Consider the following 20380-nt stretch of genomic DNA (forward strand, 5'->3'; position numbering starts at 1 on the left):
GTGGGAATCTCCCAAGAGCAACCCATTTCAATTCCCCACCCCATTCCTATGCCAACTGTGACAAACTGCAAATTGGAGGAATAACACCTCATATTCTGTCTTGGCACCCTCCAACCAGATGGCATTATCATCACACCCCCCTCCGTCTCTCCCTGCCCTTATCCCCATGTCTCCTTTCCTCCCTCTTTTCCTCTTTCTATCCCTTTGTCTTTTTTCCTTCAGCTCTGCAATCCCCCCTCTCCCAATCAATTCACAGCTTTTCTCTACTGCCATCCTATCAATGACCACCTCTTAGCTGTTGGCCTGGGCTCCTCTCCCTGCCCCGTTTTCCTTTCTCTCCTGCCCCTTTTTCCCTCCTCCATCACCTTTTTTTCGGACACCTGCCTGCATTTTGTTCATATCTTGACGAAGGGTGCAGACCCGAAACATGGTTTATATATCTTTGCCTTCTTTGGTGGCTATGGAACCTGCCGAGTTCTTCCAGCACCTTTGTATATTAATTAAAATATCAACAGGAAGGACTTAAACTATTTTAAACAACTTTTCTCCACTTCAGTTAGATCAAATACATTGTTCCTCCCCAACCATCCAAGTGGTTTATATTGTTCCTAAACCAGCTTTAGTTCACAACGACTACTCTCTGCTCTGCACATATCCTTCCAGCCATACCCAGGCTTCTGTACAAAAGTAGAATCATGAGATGCTTACAGAATTTATAATCATGTAATGCTGCACGTAGGTAGTCAAACCGTGGGCAGCACAGTTAGCGAATGCTATCACAGCACCAGCAACTCAGGTTCGAATCCAGCACTGTCTGTTAGGTGTTTGTACGTACACCCCATGGCATGCGTGGGTTTTCCCTGGGTGTTTCAGTTTCCTCCTTTCTCCAAAACCTATGGGGTTAGTAGATTAATCGGGTTTAAATGGCCAGAATCAGCTCTTACTGTGTTGTATATTTTTTTAAAAATCCAAGCCTTCAGGATACATAATGGTCTATTACTATGTTTGTAAATAATTGGAAACACAAAGCTGTAGAAACTCAGCAGGTCAAACAGTGGACTTGATATAGCAAAGATAAAGAGAAATAACATTTTGGGCTTGAGCCCTTCATTAAGGTGTCGAAAAATCTTGATAGGTGTCCAAAAAAAAGGCTACATGGGGAGAGATGGGGGGAGGAGCACGCTCTCAAAGGGAGGAGGCAATAGGTGGATAAGAGAAGGAGGGCACAGCAGCAAGAAAGGGGAAGAGGGATGGCTCAGTGAATAGAGAGAGGAGATGGAGAGCTAAGGGAAAGAAGACAGGGGGAAGAGAAGGGAGGGATAATGGAGAATAGGTTAGCGGAAACAGTAGAATATATTAATGCCATCTGGCTGGAGAGCAGCCAGACAGAAAATCAAGTGTTGTTCTCCAATTTACAGGTGGTCTTGGTGGGATAGTACATGAAGCCATGAATAGACATGTAAATATGAGAGTTGGACACAGAATTGAAATAGTTGGCTATTGTGAGATCCCGGTCACTGGTGTAGACAGAGAGAAGGTGTTCAGAGAAGTGATCTCCCAGTCTGCGTTCAGTCTATCAGATGTAGAGAAGGGCACAATGGAAGCATTGGACACAAAAGATCTTCACTTGAAAGGTCTGTTTGGGGCCCTGAACTGTGGTAAGGGAGGCAGCGTGGGAACAAATGTTGCACTTTCTGCTGCCACAGGGGAAAGTGATGGGGATCAGTTTATGGGGAAGGGTGAGACTTCCTGTAGCAACAGGGGAAGGTGCTGAGGGTACGATTACAACACTAGAGAAACTGGTTCTATATTGACTGTGTGACAGATTACATTATATTTTCTATAGATACGTTTTAAAGGAGATAAACTGTGGAAGGTTTTTTAGTGTAGGTCACATACAAACATTTCAAAACAGATCTCATTTAAAATGCCAGAGCTCTGCTCAAGCCAGACATTCCAGCCTCCGGGTGCCTTTGAAAAAACGTTGAAGAATGCCTATAAGGACTTCACAAGTAGGTGTTAATTGGATATGCTGTGGAGTAATGGATTATTGTTTTGGAAAGCAACAGATGAATGAATTTGGAAGATTAGGTCCAGAGTCGCAGTCTGTCTGAGTGCAGTTGGCTGTTCTAAGAGGGTCATGTGGTTTTCTCTGTGAGAGAGAGAGAGAGAGAGAAAGAGAGAGAGAGAGAATTCAGTTCTACAGTTCAGCAGCAGCAGCAGCTGGGACTGGAACAGGACAAGCTGGCAAACTTGTGGAAAACCCCATTTTGAAGGCAGATTGTGAATTCTTAGTTCAGCCTGGTTAAATCCCTTGTGGTCCATACAAGAGGAGAGGACTGGCTATATAATGTTTCATTTGAAATAAGGGAAACAAAAGGAACTCTGTGGTGACCTGAAAGAAAGAGGTTATCATCTGGAAAACCCTGATGGGGCAAGTTTCTTCAGCAAGACACTGAAGTGGCTGATGTGAAGGAATCAGTTGTGGATGTCCAACGAGCAACAAATCTCTCTCTGAAAACCAAAACGAACCTTCCTGAGTGGTATACCTTTCAAGCAACAAAGCCTGTTGAACTTCATAAATATTAAATTCTGTGCACAATTTAAGAATTGCCTGCAACCAGTGAACTTAGAGGAGTGAGAAGTGTGAATGGACTATGAATTAAAGAAATTTCTGAACTTATTATACACATTACATACACGTGTGCTTAGAATTAGAAGGGGGTTAAGTTCAGCTAAGTTAATAGTAATAAGTTAAAATTTGATCCTGTTTTCATGTTTAAAGATAATTAAAAGTAACTTTTGTTTAAGTAACCATTTGTCTTGGTGAATTTCTATTGCTGCTGGGTTTTGGGGGTCCTCTAGGCTCATAACATTTGAGCACTCCTCTTTTCGGATTGAAAATTGGAGTTTTGGGATCTTAAACTTTTGTAATTTTTGTGATTTATTAGTTAATTGGTTTTTCCAAACTAATTTAAAGCTTGTGTGTGTGGAAAACATCAGCAATGGAAGTTAGTACATTTTTGTCACAACCATCACCTGCGGAGCTGCAGAACAAGAGGAAAGAGGAACTGATGGCTATTTCCAAGGAATTAAAGCTGACTGAAGTCATGTATTGGATGAGGAAAATACAAATACAGAGGATTATAGTGAAATATCGAGGTGAGGGAAAGTTTGATGATGAAAGACTTACAAAATATGACTTGGAAAAGATTGAAAGGGACAGACAGTTTCAATTAGAGAAGTTAAAAATTGAGATGGAGGGAGGTAAGAGAACTGAGATTGTAACTCCTGTGGCTAGTAGAGAGGTGAATCCAGTTCCTCCTTTTGATGAGGGAGATATAGATACATATTTTCATCTTTTTGAAAAGGTTGCTCTGAGCTCAAGATGGCCAAAAAAATGGCCTCTTATGCTCCAAAGTGTATTGAAGGGGAAAAAAAAACACAAATTGCATACTCTAGCTTGACGACAAAGCAAGTGGGAAATTATGATACTGTTAAACAAGCAGTTGGTTCCAGAAGCATATAGACAAAAATTGAAGAGTTTGGTGAATGCATGGAACCAATCTTGTATGGATTTTGCTCTAGGAAAATCTGTGTTTTGACCATTGGTGTGCCTCAAAAGGAGTAAATAATGATTTTGACAGATTGAAAGAATTGATATTAATTGAGGAAGTTAAAAGGATGAGAGAAATGTGGGGAGGTGACAGTAAACGGCAAGGTTAGGCTCTGGTTCACAAAAACAAATTTTAGAAAAGTAAGCCTTTTCAGAGGTTTAATGTGGAACTGGAATGAAATTTTAAATCTAGCCCACAGTACACCCTTGAGTGGTGATCTTCGTGTAAAAAAAAAATAAAACCATGAATAAGATTTTGAGACAATTTTTCTGGCCTGGTTTGAGGAAGGATGTTGTAAATTGGTGCCGGACATGTCACCTTTGTAAGGTTGTGGGGAAACCTAACTGGGGGGCCTCCAGTAGCTCCATTGCAACCTATTCCTGTTGATGGGGAACCTTTCACTTGGGATATTGTGGATTGTGTAGGTCCCCTGCCTAAAACTAAGTCTGGGAATCAGTACTTGTTAACAATTATGCTACAGCGACGATATTTCCAGAAGCTATACCATTAAGGAATATTAAAGCAAAACCAGTGATAAAGGCTTTGGAAAGATTTTTCACAGTTTTTGGATTACCTAAAGAGATCCAGAGTGATCAAGGATCTAACTTTATGTCTGGGTTGTTTCAACAGTTGATTTATGAGTTGAGAATAAAACCGATCACTTCATCTGCGTACCACCCTGAAACTCGAGGAGCTTTGGAAAGATTTCATCCTACTCTTAAAAATATGATGAGGATTTATTGTCTGGAGAATGGGAAAGATTGAGACAAAAGTATTCATTTACTGTTATTTGCAGCAAGAGAAGCTGTGCAGGAGTCATTGGGTTTGGACATCAGGACCTTTAATGTTGTTAAAAGAATAGTTGGTTAATGAGAATATATAGTTGGACTTGCTGGATTATGTTTCTAAATTTAAAGATAGAGAATTTGGAAATGGCTCAGGGTAAAATGAAGCGTTTATTTGACAGGAAAGCTCAAGTGAGGAATTTTAAGACAGGAAGTGTTAATTTTGTTCCTAACACATGACAATCCTTGAGAGCTAAATTTTCTGGACTGTATGTAGTTAAATCAAAACTGAATGATGTTAACTATCTTGTAAACACTCCAGATTACAGGAATAAAACTTTTGTTTAAGTAACCATTTGTCTTGGTGAATTTCTATTGCTGCTGCGGTCCTCTGGAGCTCCGACAAATGCGAGGTGACCTTATTCAAGCATACAAGATCCTAAGATAGCTTGATAGGGCAGATGTTGAGATGTTTTTAGCCAGAGGAAGAGCCGCAAACGAGGGACATTGCTACAAAATAAGGGGGCAGTCATTTGAAACTGAAGTGCAGGCATTTCTTCTCTCAGATGGTAGTGAATCTCTGAAATGTGAAGGCCAGGTCATTCTATATGGTTAACATGAAAATAAATAATATATTTCAAAGATTGGGGAATTGAAAGTTACAGGTAAATGGCATGGAAGAGGAGTTGCAGCCAACATTGATCACCCGTGATTGTATTGAATGGGGTTTTGACTTGAGGGGTTGATAGCCTATTTGCTGATTTTTTTTTAAATTGTGCTTGATCCAAATCTAAAATCCTCTTAGATTTATGGTAAACCATGGAAGCTATGAGTAAGCCTTTACCATCTGAACTTCTCAGATGTTTACTGTAATGCATCATGCAAGCATTAGAATTCCATAATAGCTCGATTATAAATACAAGGAATGAAACTTAAACAAATTCATAGTATTTTAACCTCTTGATTCTGAGAAAAAAAACAATATTGAAAGAACATTATTTGACTGTACAAGTTTTTCTTTCATCTTATTTTCAGCATCACGTCCTTCATGAATGAGTCTCTCTCAAAGCTGCACAGGTCGTTGGCGGGGTGGTGGGGGGGGGGGCGAAAGCGATTGCAAAATAGGATAAGAGTCCAGTAATCATCGGCAGTTTATGTGCACCAGAGAGAGAACCTGCACTGCACTCACCCTACCCTCACTGCTACATTTATAGCCATCTTCATAATATTACAACAACAAAGCAATGGTGACAAAGCTGTACTATTGACTGCATTGTCCATCCAACGCCATGAGAAGTCCACAACTCTGCAGGACATAGGTACATTCAGCCGTTTATCTGGGGAAATAATTCACCACCTTCCCCACAAAAAAGGGAGAGCAAAGCAGGCTAGCTCTCTTCCCCACACCCCCAACCCCTTACAGAGTGGGGTTTCAGATTCTCCGCCATTATGGTTTCTACTCGACTACCCAAATACTCACACCTGTTCCATTTAGCCCTCTGGATTTTGGGAAGTTAATGTGTTTTGTCTGGGTACTTTCAACCTACTCATTTTCTTAAACTCTCCCTTATAATTTTCCTCGCTGCTTTCCTTGCAACTGGAGCCCTCTCGGTAAAGTTGAACTTCTGCCACTGTTGGGAAAAGCCTGGCTTTCCTCATGTCCTTTGAGGGGACAAAATTGATGAAACCCAGGATAAGATTGCCCTGAAGAGCATCTATGCTGGATCATGTAAAGCAGGCTAATGTGCGTCTCTTTCCACCAGACACAGCCATTTGGTAATTGAGTTTGGTAACATACTTCAGTAACGTGAGCATTTCAAAAAGACCTTTTATGCAACACATTTCACAGCAGCGTGTTGCAATATCATGGTACAGAACTGTGTATACAGTAGTATGAACATTTTTCTAACAAATAAATTACAACATCCTGGCAACACGTGTGACAGAAGAGGCAGAATCATGAGCGAGAACTGAAGGAGCATAAAAGCACAAGATTAAGTGTATATGTTGAAGGGAGAGGTTCTTCTCATGTCTGATGTTTGCTTGTTCTTTGTGTAAAGATCAATGAAAACTCTCAATGGTAATCTTCTCCACAGATTCTTTAATTCTTTAAACTCTGCTTATACTCAATTCAACCAACTATACTTCCAATAAGAAATTCTGAAATCCAAACTGCCAGGGCAATTGGACCACACTTTATTTCATCACAATGTTTGAAAGCAGATGCTCATCTCAGACACAATCCAAGAATGTGAAAAAAATAGATAATCCTATAATGATCGAATTGTCACATTTGAAGCAGAGACAAAATAAAATACAGGAGAAAAAGATGCAAAACTTTGGGTCATCATTTAAAACGTACAAATCAACTTCCTCCCAGCAACATTTCTCCCATGGCATTTTATTTTAGTAAAAGAACACAATTACCAGTACTTTCCAGTTGCACTGAACACGAAGTGGTTTCTTTGGAAAGAAGAGGAAGTGTGATGTACCACTGCAGCTTTGGAACACCAGTGAGTTTCTGTCTCAGGTTCTGCCACACATCCTTTGACCATATTTATTGTCAAACAGTTAGTGCATTTTTTTTTGCTCATTACTCATCTAAAAATATTGTGAAAGAAGCTCCTGTTGATTAACTAATGAATTAATTAATTCAATTGCCGAACCTCCTGGAATCAGCCCATTTAGAGTCAAATGACCTTAGGATATTGACCGTGGAGATGGCAGTTGTGGAGAAAAATGTAGCAGGATTCGGTTTCCTCCAAACATGTTCTTATCCCAATGTACATCTGTCTGGACCCAAATGACAGAAGTTTGAGCCAAACTTTAAACCCCTTCAAGCCTTTGGTAATATATAATAACAGGCCTTCAAGCAAAGTACATGCATGAATAGTATCAGAATATGTTCAGGGAACTACATCACAGAAATAGGTCATATTCTGGAAGGGAGATTACAACTTAACAAGATGAAAGAATATTGGTGTAGATCAGTTCAATGGTAGATTTTGGAGCTGGAATTAATATATCACATTTATTATACCACCCTTATTGTCGGAAGGTTGTTATATTGGAATGGACTAATGTAGAAAAGGAAAGGGATAAAATATGAAGCAACATTTAAAAGAAAGTCATGGTGCAAGATTTACAAATAAAATAAAATTTCGAATTGTGAATGAGAGAAAATTAAATAAACACAGGCAGGCATGTGAACAAACAAGAAAATATACTATAACCAGATTAAAGTTATTTTACTGACCATTTCTACCCATGGATGCTGTCTGACCTGTTGAGCTCCTTCAGCAATTCTTTGCCTGCTGGTAATTCCTGCACCTTCAGCTTTTGTTTTCTCTATTAAGACTATTTATATTTGTTAGTTGTAAAATTGATCAAAACTGATACATGACGGCCTTCATACAATAAACATGAACTATACCAAATAATAAGGCTACAGCCCCTTCAAGGATCCTCAGCAACTCACAGGATGCTTTGAACTTATAAATAAAGACCAAGTGGGCTTTGTGCCAAAAAGACAGGAGATAACATTGGCAGATTGTTGAGTACAATGCATCTGGCACAAACTAGAAACAAGAGAGGTTTTGCTGTGGCCCTGGATGTGGAAAAAGCATTTGACAGATTAGAGTGGGATTTCTTATTCAAAGTGCTGGAAAAGTTGGGGTTAGGGCCAACTTTTATGAATTGGATAAAGACACTGTACCATGCATCCAAGGCCAAAATTGTGACCAATGGACAAATTTCTCCAGCTTTCCCACTTACAAGATCAAGTAGACAAGGATGCCCGCTATCTCCAGTCCTGTTCGTACTCGCCATGGAGCAAATAGCTGAAGCCATTCACCAGGATCCAAACATCAAGGATTTCAGAGTAGGCCAGGAAGAACACAAAATCAATTTATTTGCCGATGACATGCTGATATATCTGACAAATCCAACAAACTCGTCCAAGATGTGCTCCACTCTGGAGGACTATGGGAAGATCTCCAGCTACATGATCAATTGGGACAAGAGTGAAATTATGCCACTAAGAAATACCAAGAACACAGTTATTCAAAGTATCCACAAAACAGGATTAAATATCTAGGAGTCAGAACAGATAATAACTTGAATATTTATAAAAATGATACCCCCTTGCTTGGGAGAATTGATGAGGACTTAAGTAGATTAATGTCCCTGCCCACAACGTTAGTGGGCAGGGTCAATTGTGTTAAAATGAATGTGATGCCAAGACTTCAGTATCTCTTCAGACACTGCCCGTGGCGTTTCCCTGGGGATTCTTCTAAAATTTGCTCTCATGAATAAGAACATTTTTATGGAATATAAAGGTGGCCAGGGTCTCTGTGGAAAAATTGACCTGGGATTACAGTCTGGGCAGATTATGAATGCCAGACATCAAGAAATACTACTGAGCAATGTTGAAATACATTGCCTCAGTCTTTGAAGAGGGGAAGTGTACCATCTTGGGAACAAATTGATCTGCATGCGGTAGGTGAGAAGGTAACAGAGGACTTAATTTATAAATTGAATGCTAAATCGTTACCTAGGAAAAAAGGCAGCCCAAGACTAAAACAAATTAACTTCATTTAGAATAAAATTAACCAATATCTAAGAATTAAAGGGGGGGGGGGCTGTTCTCAAAAACACCCCTGACTCCAAATAGATTGATAACATTGACAGTAGGTAACCAAATCTAGTCTCCTGGTGTCATAATGGCATCAGGTGTGTAGAGAACTGTTACGAGCGGGGGCAACTAATTCCATTTGAACAACTCAGGCAATAAATATGATTTGTCAAATAAGACATTCCACTGCTACCTTCAGATAAGATCTTTCCTGCAGGACAAATTAGGTCCAATTGTGGCCCGACCAGAGTGCAATGACATAGAGGCCATGATTCGAAGAGGGAACACACAGAAGTTCATCTCAGCAATGTATTTCTTGCTCCAAGTGGAAGGACCCAAACCAGACCTTCATAAATCAAGGCAGAGGTGGGAGTCGGACAGAGGAATAACAATTGATGAGTGGTGCTGGTCTGACTTATGTCAGTACAGGCTGGTACAATACAACTTTCTATACCAACTGTACCTGATGCTGCCAAAAATGAACAGATTTAAACCAGAATTATCAGACCAATGCTTCAGATATGGCATTGAGACAGAAACCTTTGTGCATGCAACCTGGACATGTACCAAGTTGAGGCCCTTTTGGGTGGAACTAGGCAAAGGTCTAGAAAAAAAAAATCATAGGTAAAGAATTCCCACAGGACCCAGAATTATTCCTGTTGGGAAACATAATGGACACAAGACCTACAATGAATCTGTCCAAATTTCAAATCCCATTTGTATTGACAGCATTGGCAAGAAGTACATAGCGGTTACCTGGAAATCCAACTCCTACCTTAGCAATGGGTGCTGGAACACAGAAATGCAAAGTTGTGCTCCCAAGGAGAAAATTACTTACAACTTAAGAGAAAAGGATAACACTTTTTTGAAAATTTGGCAACCATACTTAAATTCCATAGAAACATGATTATACTGTGGACCATCACACCTCACCACCCTACCTTCTTGGGGTGGGGTGAGGGGTGTTTCCATCCCATCCCAACCAGGAAAAGCCAAGAGAAAAAAAACAGCCTGAGCACTGGCCGCACTTGAGTGACAAACCCATAAAACCCTGATAAACATCTTATACCTTTGTTGTGAATGTCTTGTATGTTGCGTGTAACTGTGGTTAGTTAAGTGTTAAATCTGGGGGTTGGAGAGGGAGGGAGATGAAAAGCACTTGAACTCTGCAGAAAACTGTATAAAATTGTAAATTGTAGTCAATGCTGATACTGTTAACATCGATACTGATAATGCAGATAACTAAGTTTGGAAAACAAAAAAAATGCTCTGCTTTGATTCTTGTAAACATTCAAGAAACTTCAGAGGAAACAAACATACAGGTTGATATAATCCACAGCTGTGGCTGAGTCACATGCAGAGAGATATGAATGTGAATCTCTTTAGAAATAGAAGTCGACAACAGCTTTTTCATAGAGCAAATACTTCCACATTCTAGAATCAAATAATTTATTGATCAGTGAGGTAGAGATTAAAAATGTATTAAATGTGGAAACAAAGTTTAAAAGAATCTGATGCACCACTTTATGAAGAAAGCTGTACGGAAGTGGAATCATATACGACAACCTAAGTGATCATGACAAAGCTAATCTATCCTTAGTAACCAGTCAGCTTGCTTTAACACAGAATCTTTCTCCAAAACCTCTCCACCGTTATCCAGCTTGGTGAGACTATATTCACTTGGCTTCTTTCTTATCTGTATATTCATCATCACATATTGTCCACAATGACCTCTCTGCCCATGCATGTACAATTTTATCTGATGACCCTCAAGGATTTATCAGTGATACCCTCCTATTCCTTTCATAAAGCCTCTTTCATAACAATTACAACACGGAAACAGGCCATTAGGCCCTTCTAGTCCACACCGAACCAAACACCCCTTTCTAGTCCCACCTCCCTGCACAATGCCCATAACCCTCCATCTTCTTCTCATCCATATACCTGTCCAACTTTTTCTTAAATAATACAATTGACTCCGCCGCCACTATTTCTCCCGGAAGCTCATTCCACACGTCTACCACTCTCTGAGTAAAGAAGTTCCCCCTCATGTTACCTCTAAACCTCTGCCCCTTAATTCTTAACTCATGTCCTCTTGTTTTAATCTTTCCTCCTCTTAACGGAAATAGTCTATCCACATCCACTCTGTCTATCCCTTTCATAATCTTAAATACTTCTATCAAATCCCCTCTCAACCTTCTACGCTCCAAAGAATAAAGACCTAATCTGTCCAATCTCTCCCTATACTCTAGATGCTTAAACCCAGGTAACATTCTGGTAAACCTTCTCTGCACTCTCTCCACTCTGTTTATATCCTTCCTATAATTAGGTGACCAGAACTGAACACAGAACTCCAAATTAGGCCGCACCAACGTCTTATACAGTCTCAACATCACCTCCCAACTCCTATATTCCATGCAATGATTGATAAAGGCCAGCATACTAAAAGCCTTCTTCACCACCCTATTCACGTGAGTTTCTACCTTCAGGGAACGATGTACCGTTACTCCTAAATCTTTCTGCTCTTCTGTATTCATCAATGCTCTCCCATTTACGACGTATGTCCTATTCTGATTCTTCTTACCAAAATGAAGCACCTCACACTTATCAGCATTAAATTCCATCTGCCATTTTTCAGTCCACTTTTCTAAGCAGCCCAAATCCCTCTGCAATCCTTGAAATCCTTCTTCATTATCCACTATTCCACCTATCTTAGTATTGTCTGCATATTTACTAATCCAATTCACCACCCCATCATCTAGATCATTAATGTATATAACAAACAACAATGGGCCCAATACAGATCCTTGAGGCACACCACTGGTCACCGGCCTCCAACCTGACAGACAATTATCCACTACCACTCTCTGGCCTCTCCCTTTCAGCCAATGTTCAATCCATTTGACTATCTCAAAATTTATACCTAAAGACTGCACCTTCCTAACTAACCTTCCATGTGGTACCTTATTGAAGGCCTTACTGAAGTCCATATAGACAACATCCACTTTGCTACCCTCATCCACATTCCTAGTCACCTCTTCAAAAAATTCAATCAGATTGGTCAAACATGACCTTCCTCCCACAAATCAATGTTGAGTGCTCCTGATCAGACCCTGTCTATCCAGATGTTTATAAGTACTATCTCTAAGAATTTTCTCCATTAATTTACCTACCACAGATGTCAAACTTACAGGCCGATAGTTGCCAGGCTTCCTCCTTGAACCCTTTTTAAATAACGGAACCACATGCGCAATGCGCCAATCCTCCGGCACTATCCCCATATCTAATGACATTTGGAAAATTACCGCCAGAGCCTCTGCTATTTCCTCCTTCACTTCTTTCAATGTCCTGGGGAAGATCCCGTCTGGTCCCGGAGACTTATCCACCTTTATATTCTTCAAAAGCCCTAAAACTACACCTTTTGTAATCTCTATATTCCCCATATTTACCCAATTTGCTTTTTTTATCTCACATCTCCCAATATCCTTCTCCTTAGTGAATACCGAAGAAAAGAAACTGTTCAATATCTCCCCCATTTCTCTAGGCTCCACACACGGTTTTCCACTCTGATTTTCTAAGGGACCAATTTTGTCTCTAGCTTTCCTTTTACCATTAACATATTTGTAGAACTCTTTTGGATTAGTTTTCACCCTGCTTGCCATAGTTTCCTCGTACCTCATCTAGAACTTCTCCACATCAACATTGTCTAAACTCAAAGGTACCAGATTTCTCCTCAGAATCACTTCTTGGTCCCTGCACTCCATCCAAGTTATCAGTACTGAGTGACCAGAAATCTCCGACAAATAAACATTGGTGAGTTCAAAACCTTTAGCTTTGGTTCCTCAATAAACAAATTACTTAGTTAACTATTCAATCTTCTTTGAGAATTTTCCAAAACTGAACAGGAGAGTTTGAAACATTGGTGTCACATTTGACAACAAGATACACACTGTGCTCGCTTTGGCAGCACATATACTAAAATAGGAACGATACAGAGAAGATTAGCATGGCCACTGCACAAGAATGACACACAAATTTGTGAAGCGTTCCGTATTTTTTAAAAAAAGATGCACACTGACCCAACCCAATCCATTTTAAGTCGCCGACTTGCGCATCCAGAACATCATCTCTCACTTCAACTCATCTCTTGCTGAAACCTCTTCCATACTTTTTTTTTTATTTAGGCTTGTTTATTCCAATGCCATGTAGAAAGCCTCATTGAGTTAACTCTCTGTAATCTTCAATCCTAAATTCTGCTGCTCATGGCCAAATCTGTACCAAACTTCACTTGTAAATCTATCAGAATCAATTACTGCATCCAGTGGTCCCCACATCAGGGAGACTGGGCACAAACTAAGAGATCATTTCGTTGAGCACCTTCACTCTGTCTGCTGAAACAGCAAGGACCTCCATGTGGTCATCCACTTTGATTGCACATGCCATTGCCACACTAACATGTCTGTCCATGGCCTCATGCACAGCCAAATTGAAGCTCCCTGCAAATTGGAGAAACAACACCTTGCATTCCATCTCGGTATTTCAATCAGATATCAATCTCCAATTTCCATACCCCCTTCTCCCAGATTCTCTCTCTCTACCTACCCCCAGCTCCTTTCTACTTCCCCATCCTTTCTCTTATCAGTGGCTATCCTTCTTAGCCCTCTGCCCTCTCCCCTTATCATATTTCAGATTTTTTTCTCTTCTACCCTCCCACTGTTTCTACCCATTACCTCTTGCTCTTTGAGCCTATATTTCTCTCCCTTTCTCCTTCCTCTCCCTTTCTCCTTCCTCTCCCTTTCTCCTTCCTCTCCCTTTCTCCTTCCTCTCCCTTTCTCCTTCCTCTCCCTTTCTCCTTCCTCTCCCTTTCTCCTTCCTCTCCCTTTCTCCTTCCTCTCCCTTTCTCCTTCCTCTCCCTTTCTCCTTCCTCTCCCTTTCTCCTTCCTCTCCCTTTCTCCTTCCTCTCCCTTTCTCCTTCCTCTCCCTTTCTCCTTCCTCTCCCTTTCTCCTTCCTCTCCCTTTCTCCTTCCTCTCCCTTTCTCCTTCCTCTCCCTTTCTCCTTCCTCTCCCTTTCTCCTTCCTCTCCCTTTCTCCTTCCTCTCCCTTTCTCCTTCCTCTCCCTTTCTCCTTCCTCTCCCTTTCTCCTTCCTCTCCCTTTCTCCTTCCTCTCCCTTTCTCCTTCCTCTCCCTTTCTCCTTCCTCTCCCTTTCTCCTTCCTCTCCCTTTCTCCTTCCTCTCCCTTTCTCCTTCCTCTCCCTTTCTCCTTCCTCTCCCTTTCTCCTTCCTCTCCCTTTCTCCTTCCTCTCCCTTTCTCCTTCCTCTCCCTTTCTCCTTCCTCTCCCTTTCTCCTTCCTCTCCCTTTCTCCTTCCTCTCCCTTTCTCCTTCCTCTCCCTTTCTCCTTCCTCTCCCTTTCTCCTTCCTCTCCCTTTCTCCTTCCTCTCCCTTTCTCCTTCCTCTCCCTTTCTCCTTCCTCTCCCTTTCTCCTTCCTCTCCCTTTCTCCTTCCTCTCCCTTTCTCCTTCCTCTCCCTTTCTCCTTCCTCTCCCTTTCTCCTTCCTCTCCCTTTCTCCTTCCTCTCCCTTTCTCCTTCCTCTCCCTTTCTCCTTCCCCCTCCCCACATTCCTGGTGAAGAACTTTGGTTAAAATATTGCTGTCTTTTATTTTTTAACTACTAAATTTCTCTGGAACGGTTCTGTGCAGCACTAGACCCCAGCCTCTGAAGATTTTCTTGTTTGCCTCCATCTGGAAGCAATTTAGTTGTTTTGGGATGTGGTTTATGATCTTAAAAACTCAGCCACAATAATATGAACAGGAGCAATCTGAGTATATGAGATCCATCATTCAGCAACTGCTTCACCTGTACATACAGCTTTGCAGCAACTGATCAAAATTCCAGTGACAATTCTTACTACAGATAAACAGGGTTTTGCCGAGATTTGGTCACCTTAACTAAAACAAAAGGTCATATTACAATAGAGAAAGTTCACCTCCGAGGTAATAGGATTGTGGTACACAATACAAGGAGAGATGAGGTGGGCTTGGGTCACATTCTCTGGGTTTAGAAGAATGAAAAGTCATCTCATTGAAAATTCTTAGAGCATGCTAGGATGAAGGTCGATTCCCCATCTCTGGAGTCCAGTGGGGTCATAGCCTCAGAATAAGCAGTAGGCCATTGAGGACTGGGATAAGGAGAAATTGCTTTGTTCAAGAGCAGAATAAATCTTTGGAATTCTTTACGATGCAGAGCTGTGGAGGCAGAGTCAATCAGTGTACTTCTGCCTATTCACAGAATATAAGGATAAGGCAGGATAATAATAGGAAATCAGCCAAGTTTTTGTTGAACAGCAGAACAGGTTTGAGGAGTCAAAGGGACTGCTCCTATTAATTTTTATGTTCCCTTAACCTATTTTTTTTTGTGCATGTCAGATGAATATAAAATATTGTTCAGCTCAAACCACACCATGTGGAAAAGATCTCAAGCTCATATTTTTGAAATCTTGAACTAAGGGGTCAGTTCTTTCAGTATTAGAGTTAAGAGAAAGCCATATAAACATTAATATGCAGTATAAAATAGAACACTGGAACTTCACGTCCAAATTATTATTTTTTTTTAATTTAGTCATACAGCACAGTAACAGGCCATTTCAGCCGATGAGTCTGTGCTGTCCAATTTTCAACCCAAATAACCTACACTCCCTGTAAGTTTCAAATGATGGGAGGAAACCGGAGCACCCTGGGGTAAACCCAGGCAGACATGGGGAGAACATACAGTGTGGGATTCGAACCCTTGTACCGATCACTGGCACTGTAAAGGCATTACACTATGACAACCATGCCACTCCAAAGCCAGAATCAATTATTTTCTTTCTAGATCAGACACAAATGACATAATCCAGTCCCAAAAAGTATCTTGAATACCATGGGGATACTAAGCCCAAGGATCTGGCAGTCTAGTTCCATCCTTTACTATGTTCTGCTCAACAGTTCCTTACCTAGCTCAAGCTAAAAGCTCCTCCCAAAGCTTCACCATCATAACAATGGCGGCAAACATATGAGAGCACAACCAATTGCAAGTTCCTTTCAAAAATCACACAGAATTGCAATATCTACTTCAGAAGAGTGTAATAGTTCAGAGCAATGACCACCATCTTGACCATCTCAAAGGCAATTATGGATGGACCTTGAAAGCAATCACATCATTCAAATGAATAAATGAAAAAAATATTGCAATGCAAGACCAGGTCCCAAGCAATCTTGACCACAATCAAATTTCCAATGCCTTCACTACTCTCACAATTGAAGCAAGTAGATAGGCACCAAACAATCAATGGCTTCTTAGGGATTTCCTAGATAATTATGGGCAAAAAATACACTTAAATCCATCTTGCTTCATCCAGCCATCAAGATCCTAAAACTCAACCAAACTTCAGCCACATTGATTCTTATGGCTTTGCTTTTATGACTCATCCACATTTATTTCAAACCATTCATTCAGTGCAAAAAAAAAGTGTGATGGTACATCCCAAAATGGAATTCAGTGCCCAACTTTAATGTAAATTATATTCCAGGTTAACTTTTATCTATCCTCAAAATGAAGATCATCTCCAAGAAACCTTTCCAGTTTGAAAGGACAAACTATCCCCACTAAGTTTCTGTCACTAAGTTTTATCATGAAAACCCATTGCTTATTAAGTTTGATCAGTACCTCTTCTGACCTATTCTATGATTTTCACTAAGTAGTTCATCCTGCTGGACTTTTTCCATTCTTAATCTACTGTGTGTGAACATGGTTATTATCGTACCCTGATAAAGGGCTCAAGCTTGAAATGTTGGTTACGTTCAACCTGTCGGTTTCTTCAGCATTGTGTTTTCACTTCAGTCACAGTGTCTGCAGACTTTCGTGTTTTACTACTATCAGGCTGAAGGATCCTTGGATTTCTGCAACTTTAGCCTCATACTGATAAACAGGAATTTTTTCAGTTTATTAGCATTATGCAAATTATACTTTGTGGACACAAGAATAGATAGAATTTGTATTTAATGTGTTTGTTTCAAATGATCCTTTGCTCTCCGAAAGGAGTTCTGCGGGATTCTCTCTCACTGTTCACCATCCGTAATCCCTGATGCTCTCAATTTCTTTCTTTGAAGAATAAATGAACAAGCCCAGAAAGCAAGAAGATGCAAGTGACCTCTTCTTGGTTTTGTTTACACTCATCATAGAATACCCCTTTATTCTGTTGGATACTTTAGAACAAACTACATTAAATTAGAAATCCCAAGAAGACTATTAAGCTAAGTGAAGAAGTGATCTTCCGGTGAGTAGCTTGGCATGGAGATATTTGATCGTCTCAGTCCAAAGTCAGATGTCATAGCTGGAAAAAAATCCTTCTGGTGAGGAAGCAATTTTTAAGCCCTCAAAAATGACATAACTATTTATTCTCCTTCACCTCTTCATTGTTCAATCTCACAGGTTCCAAAAAGTCCAACTTGATTTATTTCACCATTTCTCAATGCTCAAGCACCATTCACTGCTGTCTTCCATTTTGGTTTCTTCCCACCACCACCCCCCCCCCCCACCGCCCCCCACCCCCCCCACCCCCGACTAGTTTCTGGTGCAGAGATGAACACAACCACAAATCTTGAACTGGAAATCTCACTGTTAATTTCATTAGAAAAGAGACAGATTGATCACTGAAGACCCAACTGATTAGTTTATCTGCTGACTCTCAGTGACACACTTGAGGAACAACTGAATTATACAGCATGCAACAGTTGAATTGAAATTGAAGTAAAGGCAATTATAAACTCAATTTCAAATCTCAAGAGTGTGAAATTGTGCACCATCAAGCTTAAAGACCATTTCTTTCCTGCAGCAATCTGGCTTCTGAATAAACTTCACAACAGTGTTCTCATGCTGCCCTTGCTTTTTTTTTAACCATTGCAACCTTGTATTTTCTAATCATTCTCTTGCCCTTCAACTTGGTATATGTAGATGAGACTGCTTATGGAACAAACCTCACTGTACCAGGTAGAATGTGAGAGGGGAAAAGTTTAAAGGGGACATCAGAGGGGTTAAGGGTGAAAGGGGAACTTCTTGATGCAGAGAGTGGTGAGAGTGTGGAATGAATTGATAAAGTGAATTGATAAATGCAGGCTCAACTTTTACATTTAAGAAAAATTTTGATAGGTACATATATGGGAGAGGTATGGTCCAGATGCAGGTCAGTGGGACCAGGTAGAATAATAGTTAGGCATAGAGTTGAAAGGACTACTCTTATGCTGTACTTGTCAATTCATTTAGAGATGCATATAGACTTGGATAATGTAAAGACTGCTCTTCTTTAAACAGTGGTGAAAAGTATCTTTTCAAGAGGGAAGAAAGAACCCAAATTTGCAATTCATCTGAATGACCATATTGCTGACTGTGTAGCACTCCTTGGACTCTGTCTAGATGACAGATTTTTATTGTTTCCAAATGGGAGGAAAACTTTGCAACACTGAGCTCCATGACTACAAAGAATGTTATCATTAAAAGCCTACTTATATTAAATTTACACGCTTAAATTGCATAATTTTCTACAAGTATCATCTCATCAACATCAATGGAATGCCACTCAAATCAGAAAAATGAGAGAAATGTCACCTTAATCATAGCCTATAGCAGACGACCTTTTGAAATAATGTGAAGGATTAAAATTTTGCTCCTTGATTATGCTGGGAGATGATAATAAGATTGTAGAATGGGACTATGGAAAATTTATGATAGGGGAGCCTACTTGGCTACTCTGGTTGAAAGCGAGCTACCTTGGATTTATAATAAGCCATGTTATATACAGTACTTCGGAAACTACTCTGATCTTATTCAAATACTTTGATAGCACAAATTATCCCACCCACAATCTAAAAATAGTTAAATTTAATCATAAATAAAATACAAAAGATTGCAGTGAGATTTGAGTTGTACAGGTAGCTGCAATTCTAATAATTTTTCAATTACAATTATATATCCTCTTGCTTGCCATGAACAACAACATATCTGTATATTTTAAAGCAATGAAGCAATTATAACAGTGAAGGTCATAATGCTGTTGTAACACAACAAACAGCAGGAGGTCCTGGAAAACTCACTTGACCTTTTTATGATTCACATGATCAAGACCATATGACCCAAGTTATCAGAGGTTTACAATGTTGCTGTAGGAGTTGTGAAAGCTACTCTTCTTCTGACAACATACAAAACATTCCTTTTTTGGGGATACCTTTCATTGTTTAGTAGTGTTAGTCACACTGCTGTAGGTATGGCAAAAACTGAGCTCCATTTATCAAACTATTTACATCTGTTTCAAGTGACTATTCTGAGTGCCAAAGCACCAGCTGCCAAATTTATGCTAATCCATACCCAAAATTCATTCTCAACCCCTTTCCTCTGTGATGTAACATTTTGGTGCAATCTTGCAGTTCCTTTAATGAACAGTCCTCTGATGGAGTTAAGAATCTATCAAGGCAAGCAGATTAGTGAACTATCCTCTGGTTACAAATCAAAATGAAACATTCATAATTTGGTGCAATAATTAAGAGACTGACTTTTTTCTTACATGGGAGCTCTAATGACTGTCGAAGTGTCGTCAATGAGAGCTTGCCCTTCAGAGCAGGCAACAAAGGTGGCACAAAAAAAAAGACCTAATAGCTTAGCTGCACTTGTGGGATCAAGGGAAAGTAAGGGAAGAATTCAGAGACAAATTGGTGAGTGAAAGGGAGCAGAGCTCTTGGAACAAAAAGAGGGGGAAATGTTCACGAAGAAGTAGTTGGAGGTGGGAGATTCTGAAATGTTTGTGCGCATGTTAAGCCTACGTAACAGAGGCCTCCTTGTCATTGAGGTAAGAATTTGCTCATCAATTAATTCCATATTGTAGCCATCGTAAAAAAGCAGCAGTTAAAAGTACATCTGACATTCATAAGAATGAAATTGGAAGCAACTCACCCTCATTCAAAGATACTGTGAAAGAAGAGTCCAGAGAAAATATTTCCATCATCAGCGGGGGGGGGGGGGGAATTCAGAACTTGCAATTTGGGAATTACCAAAATATTCTTATGACTTCAGAAGCAGAAACTGGAAGTTCTGCTGAAAATAAACCTTCTGGTCACCTGACGCCAGGTGAGCTTGTTGATGACTTTGTGAGGGCCATGCGGGAACTGGGATGAGCCTGTGGGTGCGAAGATATGATGGCTGCCGTCTACCAAGAGTAACTCATCCGTGGCTGGTTTTCTTCAAACAATATCTGAGAGAGACTCCTGGAGAAGGGCAACAGGAAGTCATGCATCTGGCACAATCACTCAAAACAGCCCAG

General features: G+C 40.2%; 1 protein-coding gene and 1 non-coding gene across 4 annotated transcripts in view; one reads left to right on the forward strand and one right to left on the reverse strand.

The window, feature by feature from the left end:
• Positions 1 to 20380, reverse strand: part of jak1 (Janus kinase 1) — a 154774-nt gene that overhangs the window by 114865 nt on the left and 19529 nt on the right. The gene's annotated exons all lie outside the window — the stretch shown is intronic.
• Positions 12987 to 13093, forward strand: LOC138765585 (U6 spliceosomal RNA). Its single transcript, XR_011358581.1, has one exon. It is a non-coding gene; the product is annotated as a U6 spliceosomal RNA (small nuclear RNA).

This window comes from Narcine bancroftii, chromosome 5 (genome assembly GCF_036971445.1).
Source record: "Narcine bancroftii isolate sNarBan1 chromosome 5, sNarBan1.hap1, whole genome shotgun sequence".
NCBI lineage: Eukaryota > Metazoa > Chordata > Chondrichthyes > Torpediniformes > Narcinidae > Narcine > Narcine bancroftii.